Below are 13642 nucleotides of genomic sequence, written 5' to 3' on the forward strand. Positions count from 1 at the left end.
TGGAGGGAACCAAACGGGAGGAAGAAAGAAGCATTTGGTCACTTGTACTGGTGGACACCAAACAGATGTCTGTCCATATGGAAGCCAAAAGCTGTTTCCTTGCCACAAGAGTTAAGAGTTAATTAAGCGCCTCAAGGTCAGTGGACCCAAATGGGGGTGGGGCCCCCAGGGAAAGTCCCTAGGACGAAAAGCCTAGGCAGCTGCTTGGACTCATCACAGGACTCCCTTTAATGGCTGGGGCCGTTGAACCAAGGTCAAAGAGCTCCTGGCTGGCTCACCAAATTTGTGACCAATCCAAGTTCATATGACCAACGTGCAGGAGAGCCAATCACTGAGACATCAAGTATGCAGGAAGAAAAGGGTTTATTCAAAAGGCTGCCAAAGGAGAGGAGGCTGGCTGGTTCAGTCAGTGGAGATTGTGACTCTTGACCTTGGGGTCATGAGTTCAGGCCCCAGGTTTGGCATTATTTGAAAAAGAAAAAAGAAAAGAAAAGAAAAGAAAAAAGAAAAGAAAAGAAAAAAAAAGCGGCAGCGAAAAGAAAAGGGAAGGCAAGCCTCAAATTCCTTTCTTCAAAGGGGGAAGAGTCAGGGATATTTAAAGGTAAATGAAAAAGGATCTGAGTATAGGGAAGAGGAGCTACATGATTTCAAAATCAGATAAAGGGAGTTAATAAGTAAGGAAGGGTTAAGTGCTCTCATTGTCTGCATCTTTACAGATCTTCTGCATGCCTCTTCATACGACCCATGATCAGAAAATGGCGCCCTTCGTATGATTCCCGCATGAGGTTGTAGGCCCTTCTATATCAAATATTTATCCATCAGACACTAGTACATGCTCCAAGAGAAGGTTGGAGGTCCTAACTGGTTCTGGCTGGTTTCTACTGAAACCCAAATCTCTGCAAAACAAGTAAACCAACATTTTCGTATTGTTGTGCCAAGCAAGAATGTTATCTATAGAAACATGGCAGCAGGTTGAATTCTGAGAAGAAACAGATTTGGGTAAAAAGTTACCCTTGCACTTACCAGTCCCCTTAATCCTTAGGTAAGATTTGCTGTTAGCGTGCTTTCTTGCTTGTTTTCTTTCTTTCTTTCTTTCTCTAATTTTTATTTAAATTCAATTAACATATAATGTATTACTGGTTTCAGAGGTAGAGGTCAGTGATTCATCAGTCTTATATGATAACCAGTGCTCATTACATCATGTGTCCTCCTTAATATCCATCACCCAGTTACCTCATCCCCTCACCCCTCCCCCTCTAACAACCCTCAGTTTTTTCCTACACTTAAGAGTCTCTTATGGTTTGTCTCCCTCTCGGATTTCATCTTGTTTTATTTTTTTTCTCTCTTCCCCTATGATCCTCCGTTTTGTTTCTTAAATTCCACACATCAGTGAAATCATATGATAATTATCTTTCTCTGATTGGCTTATTTCACTTAGCATAACACTCTCTAGTTCCATCCATTTCCTTGCAGATGGCAAGATTTCTTTTTTTATGGCTGAGTAGTATTCCATTGTGTATATATACCACGTCTTCTTTATCCATTCATCTGTTGATGGACATCTGGGCTCTTTCCATAGGTTTGGCTATTGTGGACATTGCTGCTATAAACATTAGGGTGTAGGTGCCCCTTCAGATCACTATATTTGTATCTTTGAGGTAAATACCCAGTAGTGTAATTGCTGGGTCTAGGGTGGCTCTATTTTCAACCTTCTGAGGAACCTCCATGCTGTTTTCCAGAGTGGCTGCACCAGCCTGCATTGGCACCAACAGTGTAAGAGGATCCCCTTTCTCCACATCCTTGCCCACATCTGTCATTTCCTGACTTGTTAATTGTAGCTATTCTGACTAGTGTGAGGTGGTATTGTATTGTGTTTATGATTTATATTTCCCTGATGCCAAGTGATGGTGAGAATTTTTCATGTGTCTATTGGCCATTTGTATGTCTTCTTTGGAGAACTGTCTGTTCATGTCTTCTCCCCACTTCTTGACTGGGTTATTTGTTTTTGGGGGGTTGAGTTTGGTAAGTTTTTTATAGATCTTGGATACTAGCCCTTTATTTGATATGTCATTTGCAAATATATTCCCCCATTCTGTCAGTTGTTTTTTGGTTTTGTTGACTATCTCTTTTGCTGTGCAAAAGCTTTGTATCATGATTAAGTCCCAATAGTTCATTTTTGCCTTTGTTTCCCCTGCCTTTGGAGATGTGTCTAGCAAGAAATTGCTGCAGTCAAGGTCACAGGGGTTGCTGCCTGTGTTCTCCTCTAGGATTTTGATAGATTCCTGTCTCACATTTAGGTCTTTCATCCATTTTGAGTCTGTTTTTGTGTATGGTGTAAGGAAATGGTCCAGTTTCATTCTTCTGCATGTGGCTGTCCAATTTTCCCACCACCATTTGTTGAAGAGACTGTCTTCTTTCCAGTGGGTATTCTTTCCTGCTTTGTCAAAGATTAGTTGACCATAGAGTTAGGGTCTGTTTCTGGATTCTCTCTTCTGTTCCATTGATCTATGTGTCTGTTTTTGTGCCAGTACCATACTGTCTTGATGATCACAGCTTTGTAATAGAGCTTGAAGTCTGGGATTGTGATGCCTCCAGCTTTGGTTTTCTTTTTCAACATTCTTTTGGCTATTCGGGGTCTTTTCTGGTTCCATACAAATTTTAGGATTGTTTGTTCCAGCTCTGTGAAAAAAGTTAATGGTATTTTGATAGGGATTGCATTGAATGTATAGATTGCTTTGGGTAGCATAGACATTTTAACATTTGTTCTTCCAATCCATGAGCCTGGAATATTTTTCCATTTCTTTGTGTCTTCCTCAATTTCTTTCATGAATGTTCTATAGTTTCTCAGTACAGATCCTTTAACTCTTCGGTTAGGTTTATTCCTAGGTAACTTACGATTTTGGGTGCAATTGTAAATGGGATCAACTCCTTAATTTCTGTTAGCTTTCTAATAGCCAACTCAACTCAAATGCAAAACTCCCTGGGTCCAGAGGCCAAAACAAATCAGTTGCTCTATTAAACTTTTCTTGATAGCAAGACCATAAAAATGTCTTCCTTTGAGTGCCTATAGAGAAGGGCTGTGTAAAAAAGGTACCGTCCTCCTCGGACAGAAAACAGTGAGGAGCTTCATAGCACCTCCCTGAGGACAGGCTGAGACCCAATTCGGTGGTGCTGTTCGGTGGAAGGCTGATTTCCTGGGCTCAGTCTGGGGGTGATTTGATATAGGATGAATAAATACATGATGATAATCCGGTTAATGGAGTATTACAATGGGTGTCACAGTATGGGTGGAGGGGCGCTTATATGACAACATCAAGTGGAATGATACAAAAATATCAAACTATATGTCGAAAATTATCAGAGTAAAATTCTCTAAAATGTTAACGGTAAAAATAAAACAAAACAAACCACAAACAAAAAACCCAGAGTGGTTATACCATTTTGCACTCTCATCAGTAAAAATGAGATTTCTAGATGCTCCGTATTCTTACCTTACTTGATATCATTACTGTTTTAAAATTTCATTCTAGTAGGTATGTAATAGTACCTAATTCTAGCTTTAATTTGCATATATCTGTTGTATCAATCTGATGATCGAATCCTTTATGTGCTTATTGCTATTCTTTGAGTCTACTTAGTTCCATTTGTGCATATGTCTATCCTTATCGTGATATCACATTGTATTGATTATTGTACTTGTAATAATCCTGTAATGAATCTTCAAGTTAAAAAAAATTTTTTTAGGGGCGCCTGGGTGGCACAGCGGTTGGGCGTCTGCCTTCGGCTCAGGGCGTGATCCCGGCGTTGTGGGATCGAGCCCCACATCAGGCTCCTCCGCTATGAGCCTGCTTCTTCCTCTCCCACTCCCCCTGCTTGTGTTCCCTCTCTAGCTGGCTATCTCTATCCTGTCGAATAAATAAATAAAATCTTTAAAAAAAAATTTTTTTTAATAAAAATTTTAAAAAATAAAATGTTAACAGTAGCTATTTCCGTATATTTGGGGTGCCATTGGCTTTTTTTCCTCTTTAGTTGTCCAACAGGAAATACAATAGAGGAAAAATAGTTTTAAAGATGATCGGCTAAAACGTGAGGGGTGAGGGGCCAAGCCTCGCCGAATCGCTCAGGCCTTCCCCGCGACCCCGGACGCCATGCTTCCGGTCCAAGCCCACACCAGCCGCGCTCTCCAGGCGTCCTACGGAGCTGCCCGCCGAGACGCAAGGTCCTCCGCGCAGCCTAGAGAGGACGCGGAAGCTGGCTGGGGGAGGGGCCCGAGGTTCCTGCGGGCGCGGGGTTGACCAACCGTGCAGTTTCCCCTGTCCCGTGAGGGTAGGGGGCAGGTGTGCTGCTGCGGGCGGGCGTTCTGCGTTTTTCCTCTGCTCTCCCGTTTACCTCACCTAGCCGAGCCGCCAGCGCCTGAGGGGAGTGGGTGCGGGTCCCGAGTCCCCCGGAGGGGGTCGACGCCAGCGGTGTCTCTCCTTGTGCCCGGGTGGTCGGCTCGGTGTCCCCCGACCGTCTCTTCTCAGGCGCGTCCATCCCCCACTCTTCGAGTTCCCAGCCCTACTTCTTCGAGGGGCAGGTGCTGGGACGCCCCTGGGTCATAGTGGACAAACTTCCCGTGGCCAGGGCCGGTGACCTTCGATGATGTGGACGTGGGCTTCAGAAACCAAGAGTGCAGTCGCCTGGACTGGCCTGAGAAGGCTCTTTACCCGGACGTGCTATTAAAGAATTACGGAAACGCCATGACACTGAGTAAGAGCGCTCCTGTGACCCTCAGTCGGCCCGCCTGGAAGGCTTAAGTGCAGTTTCTCGCTAACTGTGGGTCTTTCTCCGCATTTCCCTTCTCGTGCGTTGTGGAACCTTCGGGGTCTGGAGAGCCTCCCGAGCTTCGGACTGTCCGAGTAGCAGAGCTCAACCTTCTGTTTTTGGTTTTTATTTCAATGTTTATTTCTTATTTATATTACTCACCTATTTATTTTAAAGATTGATTTATTTGAGAGAGAGAGAGAGAGAGCACGAGTGGGGGAAGGGCAGAGGGAGAGAATATCCAAGCAGACTCCCGCTGAGCGCCGAATCCCACGTGGGGCTCCATCTCCTAAGCCATGAGATCATGGCCTGAGCCCAATCCAGATGCTTAACTGACTGAGCTACCCAGGCGCCCCTATATTATGATTTTTATGCCAGAGGAAAGGCTTGGACTTTGCGTGTCCCTTGGTTTGAAATGTCCCTTATTGGTATGGCAGGCGCTCTTCTGGTGCAGGTCCTAATTCCCAGTATTTTGACAGAGAGCCTTGAAGTGCTGCTGGGCCCTGAGGCAAGATACTTCTTTTTCTTTCTCTCTCTCTCTCTCTTTTTCTTTCCTAAATAAACTCTGCCTCCAATGTGGAGCTCGAACTCACAGCCCCAAGATCAAGAGTTGTTAAAGTGGGCAGTTTTTTTGAGCATTCGGAATTCTTGCCTTTCTCATAGCTAGAGTTCTGTGTAAGCAGCCCCCACAGCAGGATCCCAGGCCTGGGACTGACTGGTAGCTTTCTAGGGGGGCTGCCCACTGCCACTGTCTTCTTTTCATCCCAGACACACACAAAAGATTTTCGAGACCAGGCCCATTCAGCCCTCAGAGTATATTCTGCCCCTCAGAGCATATTTCTCCAACTTCTCCCCAAATACAGGAAATGCGTTTTTAGTTCCTTTTGTCACTGTAATCCTGTATCAGAATGTTTTAATTAGATTAAATTTGGAAGGACATTCAGGTAGAAGATTCCCATCTGGAGTTTGCCAGCCCCCCACGTTTTGTAGTTAGTGTAAGCGTTGGAGAAAGTATGTATGAATGGGGATTGAAATCTACCCTTGATTACAAAAGGGTGATAGAAAAGAAATTCCCAGGGTATCTGGAAAACCAGAAACACAGACCAGGCTTTCTACCCATTTTCTGTATTTCTGTGGTGATCCTCAGAAAAACTTACCTGAGAAGTATTTTTAGGTTAGAGTGGACAGCAAGATATTGGGAGCTGGGAAGTCTACAGTTGGTCACGGGAAAAGAGGAAAGAAGGACGTAAATGGCATATCCAGAGCCAGTGGGTAGGAGCCAAGGGGCAGGAACGAGGAGGACAGTTAGCCCGCCTGGAGCCATGAAATTAGGGGGCTCATCAGCAGAGAGTTGCCCTCATACCCTGATTCCTTAACGTGTGGATCCTTTTTCTTGCCCACAAATAGGATTTTCAGTCTATAAAACTGAAGTGATAAGCCACTTGGAAAGTGGGGAAGCCTTATGTATCTTGGCTGGACAGAGAACCATAGCCAGGTGAGTGCAGGAAGGCCTTTGGGACCCCTGTCCTGCTCTGCAGTCAGCTTGCACCCATTATCGTAGGAATGCTAAACGCTTGTGAATTCTTTTGTTCAGAATACAGGTTCATTCTAGTTGGTTTTCTCCTTCTGGTTTATTTTATTTATCTATTTTTGGTTTCTTTTACTATTACCAATGCCTAGCCACGCCTTTTCTCTCCGGCCTGAACTGTGGCTCAGAGTCACTGTGAAGGAGGGCTGAGGATGGAGTTCTTCCCACCCTCCTCGGTTCCCAGTGGACGTAGGCTTTCTGAGTGAGCAGAATGTAGTAGCATTTATAGGGTTTCTTTCCCCCATGTTATTAATTAATTAATGTATTTTTATTTTTAAAGTAATTTCTGTGTCTCCCTGGGGCTCAAACTCACGACCCTGAGATCAAGAGTCACATACTCTACTGACTGAGCGAGCCAGGTGCCCCTAGTACTTACAGTTTTTACATGTTCTGTTTAGAATTTGCATTTTCATTTTTCTTTGGAAACGGAGGCAGAGTAGAGAACGGGACTTTGGATCTGGACCCCCTCAAATTCTCAGAACCCTCATGTTCAAATAAGCATCAGTCTGAATCCAGTGGCCCCTCTTCTAAGTGGACTGAGAAAAGGTATCTGGGCGATGGCAGTGGGACCTCCAACCCTCCTTCCTCACCTCTGTCCCCTTAGTGAAATCACTCCTGTTCCCCGGGGAACAGGAAGAGGACTGGAAAGTTACCTTGACACGACAGACTGTTTTGCCTGTAGAAGGTGAAGACCTTCCCTGGTTGCTCGAAGGCCCAAGAACCCAACCCTGTTCTACTCTCCTGGTTGCTGGGGGTTGGGCCCTGGCCCCAGTGCAGGGTTGATGCACTCCCTATCACCCAGACAGCTTGGCTCAGTCCTCTTACGATTTGCTAAAGGCAAAAAGAATAACTTCAGCCACCAGACATTGAAACAGTTGGAGCTTTATTGCTGTTAAGTTAAACATTTGATTATCAAATTCTGTTTAAAAACAAAATCCAATAAAGCCAGTGTTTTTTTTTTTTTAAAGATTTTATTTATTTATTCGACAGAGATAGAGACAGCCAGCGAGAGAGGGAACACAAGCAGGGGGAGTGGGAGAGGAAGAAGCAGGCTCATAGCGGAGGAGCCTGACGTGGGGCTCGATCCCACAACGCTGGGATCATGCCCTGAGCCGAAGGCAGACGCTTAACCACCGTGCCACCCAGGCGCCCCAAAGCCAGTGTTTTTATTCATTTTTATTTCCATGCTCTGATGATTAGACGAGGTTGCTAATAATGATCCTCTCCTGGCTTAAGAATGAAAAATCACACCTTCCAAAAAACCTAGCATATCTATTTAAGTAGTGCTACAGGACTACCAATTATTATTATTTTAAGGATTTTATTTATTTAGAGCGAGTGCATGTGAGTGGGGGGAGGGGCAGAGGGAGAGAGAATCCCAAGCAGACTGAGCTGAGCACAGAGCTGGTTGCCGGGCTCTGTCTCACGACCCTGAGATCATGACCCGAGCCAAAATCAAGATTTGGGACGGTCAACTGACTGCACCACCCAGGTGCCCCCCAGGACTACAAATTATTAAGTAAGTAATCAGAATTAGAGACTTTAAAGCCTTTAAAATTTATAGACTTTAAAGATCACTTTCCCAGGATGTATTAACAATGTCTGAAGTCTAGGAGTCTCGAAAGACTCCTTAAAATAACCTTAATAAGGGGCGCCTGGGTGGCTCAGTTGATTAAGTGTCTGCCTTTGGCTCAGGTCATGATCTCAGGGTCCTGGGATCAAGCACCCACTCCCCCCACCCGCCTTGGGCTCCCTGCTCAGTGGGGAAACTGCTTCTCCCTCTGCCTCTCCCCCCTGCTCGAGCACGCTTACTCGCTCTGTCTCTCAAATAAATAAAATCTTTAAAAAAATAATAACCTTAGCAAGAACACTTTTGGGACTTTGAATGGTGCTTGCTTTTCTGCAGCTGTAGGAGAACAGAGAAATATTTTTCCCCCTGATCTTGCTGAGACATTTTCACCAGTAGTCAGGGAGTTCTGTAGTTTCAAAGCCAGACTTGGAATTCTGTTCATTAGTACAGGAGGAGGAAAAAGAGAGGCAAATTTGAGAAGCTAAAAATTCACAACATAGGAAGAGGGCTGAATAGGATAATTATCTGACAGACCATGGGAATGTAATGGAGCCCTGTTTCCCATCTGTAGAATTGGAAGATACTTGTTAGGTAGAACGCACATCAGTTTTCAGTCCCAGCTGGTGTCACCCACGGACATGGTCTTGGGCCTGTAATCCTGGCCTCTTGTCATTACTGCACGAGTGGCTTCTGAGCCAGTGGCTGACTTGTAACCTCTGGAGTCCAGTGAGGAAAGGGGAACAGAGGTTCACGGGTGGCCCAACCCCTGACCCCGCTGAGTCCAGGTGGAGCCGCTGCACAGAATAGCTCCCTTTCTCCCTCCTTGAGGCTGGTGTGGTATCAGGGGTCTAGGGAGGAACCAGTGACTGGGAGATCAGCTGATCTCTACTGCCTTTCCTTCTGCACCACTTCTCACCGTATCAGCTCTGGGAACCGGGGCCCTCATCCTGGCTGTAGAGCCTGTCGGCTTTCAGTCCAAGGATTCCAGAGAGGGAGATCCCAAACTTTTGTGGGGAGTAAGCCCTTGAAATAGGCCTTCTGGGTTATTTACTAGTACACAGTGGTTTGAAAAAAGTGGTTTCTTCCTGCCATGTAAGTAGATGGTTGTCAGGTGAAGAGCTGGAATTTACCCAATTTAATTGGGTAGCTGTTTATCCCAATGTGTTTGAGGCATTTCCAGTCAAGACCCGATGTCCCGATGTGATTATTAATAGCATTCCTTTCCACTCTGAGAAATAAGAAGTATCCCCATTGTGACAATAAATCATATGGTCCCTGGAATTCTCGGACAGCTCACATTTGCTGCAGGATTAGTTCCTACTCTCTGAATTCCCTCCCCAGTCGTTCAGACTGAAACCAGTCAGACTAACTTGCCTACAGGCCCCTCAGCTGTGCAACCCTTGGACGGCCTTTCTTACCCAGGTCGGTTTCCGTCATTTACACGGCCGCTGGTGGGTGAGGACAGAAACTGTCCATTGCTGTGTGCTTTGACAACGTCCCAGCCCAGCACTGACAGATACTTGAAACCCAGTTGTAAACACCCTGAAGAGAAGGAACCATTGATGGGGGTGGCCTGTCGCCAACCTGGAAAGTTCCCATCACTGTAAGTTGTGTTCTGTGGATACGGCACAAGCCAGGCAGCCCAGGGTAGATGCGGGCTGTTGGGCCAGGGCCCACTTTTCACAGAAGCTGAGTTGGGGCGCCTGGCTGGCTCAGTCGGTAGAGCACGCAACTCTTGATCTTGGGTTGTGAGTCTGAGCCCCACACTGGGTGGAGAGATTACATAAAAATAAAATGTTTAGGGGCGTGTGGGTGGCTCAGTGGGTTAAGCGTCTGACTCATGATTTTGGCTCAGGTCATGATCTCAGGGTTGTGGGATCGAGCCCCGCCTTGGGCTCCGTGCTGGGCATGGAGCCTGATTGAGATTCTCTCTCCCTCTCCTGCTCTCCCCCCACTTGTGTGAGCTTACTCGCTCTCTCATAAATAAATAAATAAATAAATAAATAAATAAATAAATAAATAAATAAAATCTTTTAAAAAAATAAATAGGGTGCCTCGGTGGTGCAGCCGGTTAAGCGTCCCGACTCTCGGTTTCAGCCTGGGTTGTGATCTCCTGGGTTGTGGGATCGAGCCCCGTTTTGGGCTCTGTGCTCAGCATGGAGTCTGCTTAAGGCTCTCTCTCCCTCTCCCTCTGCTCCTCTCCCCTGCTTAAGCTCTCTCTCTAAAATAAACAAATCTTTAAAATATATATATACATATAAGTAAATAAATGAGCTGAATTGGGGTACTTCTGGGGAGTCCCCCTGTCCAGGGAGCCATAGCACCCCCCCACTTGTCAGATTCCCAGCTGCTGCTTTCACGTTTCCATTTCTTCCCTGGTGCCTAAAGACTTGGGAATTTGTGAACTCAGCTCTAAGTTTCCCTTTCTACCTTTGTTAGCTGTTCACAGTGGAAAGATGGAGAAGCCTGCCGGCTTCCCAGGCTGGCTTTATAAGTAGGGTCACCACAGGTGAGACAGGCCTGGCCTCAGGCGCATACCGCCATACTCGCAAGAATTTCCGAGCTAATAGCTAGCCTTTCCTGAGCAATTCCCACTTGCCAGGGCCTGTTCTAAGCATTTTCATGTCCTGGTAACCTAAAGGTTTCTTTACCTTTACCATTTACAGGTAAAGAAACCACAGACAGGTTAAGTTGCCTAAGGTCATCTGAACGAAAATTGAAAAAAAAATTGCTGCTTATTTTCTGATTATAGAAGTAATTCTTATTCAGTATAGAAAATGAGAAAAATACTGGGGCGCTTGGGTGGCTCAGTCGTTAAGCATCTGCTTTTGGCTCAGGTTGTGATCCCGGGGTCTTGGGATCGAGCCCCGCATCGGGCTCCCTGCTCAGCAGGAGGACTGCTTCTCCCTCCCCCACTCCCCCTGCTTGTGTTCCCTCTCTCGCTGTCTCGCTCTCTCTCTCTGTCAAATAAATAAATAAAATCTTTAAAAAAGAAAATTTGGAAAATATAGAAAAATAAGACCTAAATTCACAAAACTACAAAATAAAACAAATCATCTTTTAATTGTACCCTGAGACATAACCCCATGCTTAGTAAGGTTCTGCCCCGTTTTTTTCCCTCTTGAGTAGTTTTTTAAACATAGCTGGGATTACTTGATACATCTGTTTTATAACCTGATTTGTTATATGCCCTCTATTTGTGGACATTTTCCTGTGGTAATATCTACTTTTACATCATGTTTTTTAATGACTGCATCGTCTTATACATATGCACTATAATGAATTTTATTCTTAACTGATTCCCTATTGTTGGACATTTATGTAACTTCCAAGCTGTTATAATTAGCCAGCATGTGAATTTACAATGAGAAATATATCTGGCAAGGGAACAAGACTATTTCTGCAAGTTGGGCACACATCTTTTCCCTATAAAAAGGATATGGAAAGTCAAATTATATCATAGAATTTTAAAAAAGGGGCACTGATCTTAATAACCTGCATCAGCAAGCTACGTGGTAGCCTATTAATACACATTTGAAGATGTTTGAATAGGATTGTCTGCATCACAGCTTTCCAAGTTACATCAAAGACAAAGCCCAGATCTCGCGAGTCGGGGCCTTCTGATCCTCACCTTCAGAACTAGCCTGAGGTGGGTGGGTGCTGCAGCTGATTAATCTTGTCTTTCCTGCCACTGGTAGGGTCCTAAGTGCCTGCCATCTCATCTCCATGGTCCGACAGCTGAACATTTTACACGGCTGTCCATCATCTACACATACTGCCTCGTCCTCTTTGTCCCCCGTAATTTACATCTCATCGCCTTGTGTGGAGAGAGTCCATGTGTTTGTAACATCTGAGTATTTGATTGATAAAATATGTATTCGCTTTATTTTACTTTATTTTTTAAAGATTTCATTTATTTGAGAGGGAGCACAAGAGTGGGGTGAGAAGGAGAGGGAGAAGCAGGTTCCCCGCTGAGCGGGGAGCCCGATGCGGGGCTCCATCCCAGGACCCTGGGACCATGACTGGAGCCGAAGGCAGACGCCTCACCGACTGAGCCACCCGGGCGCCCGTGTATCCACTTGATACACATAGATGAATGCAGAGATGAGTGGGGGCTTATTCGATACCCGTTTCTCTTGGAGACATTTGCAAATTGATTTAATGTGTGTCTGTGGGTAATTTTGCTTCAAGCAAAGACTTTGTTTATTGCTATAAACAGTCATTCAAAAAAAATGTCCCCCACACCTCCTATGTGCCAGGTCCTGTTCTAGATGCTTGAGATCATCAATGAACAAAAAAGATAAAAATTCTCCCCCTCACGAACGTGTGTGCGCGTGAGTCGGGTGTGGGCATCATTGCCTCTCGCTGGGGGGCATCGACGTGCTAGAATCTGCTGAGCCGCCGTCCTGGTACAGTTTTAGTTTAGTGTGAGTTTTGCCAGTTTGGGTTGTTGTGTACACATTTTAACTCAGCTGCATTCAAGAGACAGCTTAAATGTGTGTGTGTGTGTATTTTAATTCTTGAACCACTCTTACATACAGAGCGTGGAGAGCTGTGCAAGAAGGAAAGCGAGAGGAGGAAGTGCACGCGACAGGATGCTGCGTTGTCTCCTTAAGCGTGTGCGTGTTTGGACATTTTCCCCTTGAAGGAAGGATCCTGGAAGGCCCTGCTTCCTTTAGGTTTGCTGTGCCGGTTCGGGTGTTTCTTGAGCTGCCTTCGAAGTGGTTACATTCCCGTGGGCCTCAGGTGTGACTAGTCTTTGCCTCTTGAGGATCATTTTGTTCTGGAATGTAGCCAAAAGTTACTTAGTAGAATCTGAAAACCAAGGAATTGCTCGCGCCGGTGAATTGATGTTTAGTCAAAAATGTCTGTGATGTGAGCCGGAAGTTTGTGGGACCTTAGGAATCAAGGGTGTGCGAATTATACTCTGACGCCCCTTGTCCTCATGAGTCCAGCAAGGTTGCTTTCACTCGATTCCCTATTCTCATCGGCCCACTCCCACTCCCAGAAGTGGGCAATTCTTTTTTTTTTTTTTTTTTAAGTTCATTTATTTATTTAAATAATCTCTACCACAACGTGGGGCTCAAACTCTAGATAAGAGCCACGTACGGGCTCTTGCGACTGAGTCAGCCAGGCGCCCCAGCAGTTCTTTATCCTGCTCAATATTATACCTTTTTTTTATTATTATTATCTTGGGTGTACTTTTATGTAGGGTACATGTATTTTCTATCTTTTAAAAACTATTTCTCTTATTATAAAATAAAATTCATGCAAAATGTAAAAAATTCAGCCAATGGAAGGTACAAAGAAGAAAATTAAATTTACTCATAATTCTACCACCTACACTATGAGCATTTTGATGTCTATACTTCTATCCTCTGGATATTTTTTTGTCTTTTAAGTAGGCTCCATGCCCAGCGTGGAGCCCAACACGGGGCTTGAACTCACGACCCCGAGATCAAGACCTGAGCTGAGATCAAGAGTCAGCTGCTTAACTGAGCCACTCAGTCGCCCCTGGACGTTTTTATACGCTTGCATGTACCTACCTATATGAACTTAAAACGGGATGATTATGTATAGTTTATGATCCAGTCACAGTTGACTGTGCTTTTTCTTGCCTAGGGCTTTCTGGTTTTTCCTCTAGTCTGTGCCTCTGGAGAGCTTGCTTCTCAGTAGTAGTT

General features: G+C 45.0%; 1 long non-coding RNA gene across 1 annotated transcript; it reads left to right on the plus strand.

Annotated features, from left to right (window-relative positions):
- The first annotated feature begins 4265 nt into the window (after positions 1–4265).
- Positions 4266–13246, plus strand: LOC103665483. Its single transcript, XR_005838749.1, has 2 exons — positions 4266–4749; positions 12503–13246. It is a non-coding gene; the product is annotated as an uncharacterized LOC103665483 (long non-coding RNA).
- Positions 13247–13642: the final 396 nt, after the last annotated feature.

Source organism: Ursus maritimus, unplaced genomic scaffold (genome assembly GCF_017311325.1).
Source record: "Ursus maritimus isolate PB19 unplaced genomic scaffold, ASM1731132v1 scaffold_30, whole genome shotgun sequence".
NCBI classification, from domain to species: Eukaryota; Metazoa; Chordata; class Mammalia; order Carnivora; family Ursidae; genus Ursus; species Ursus maritimus.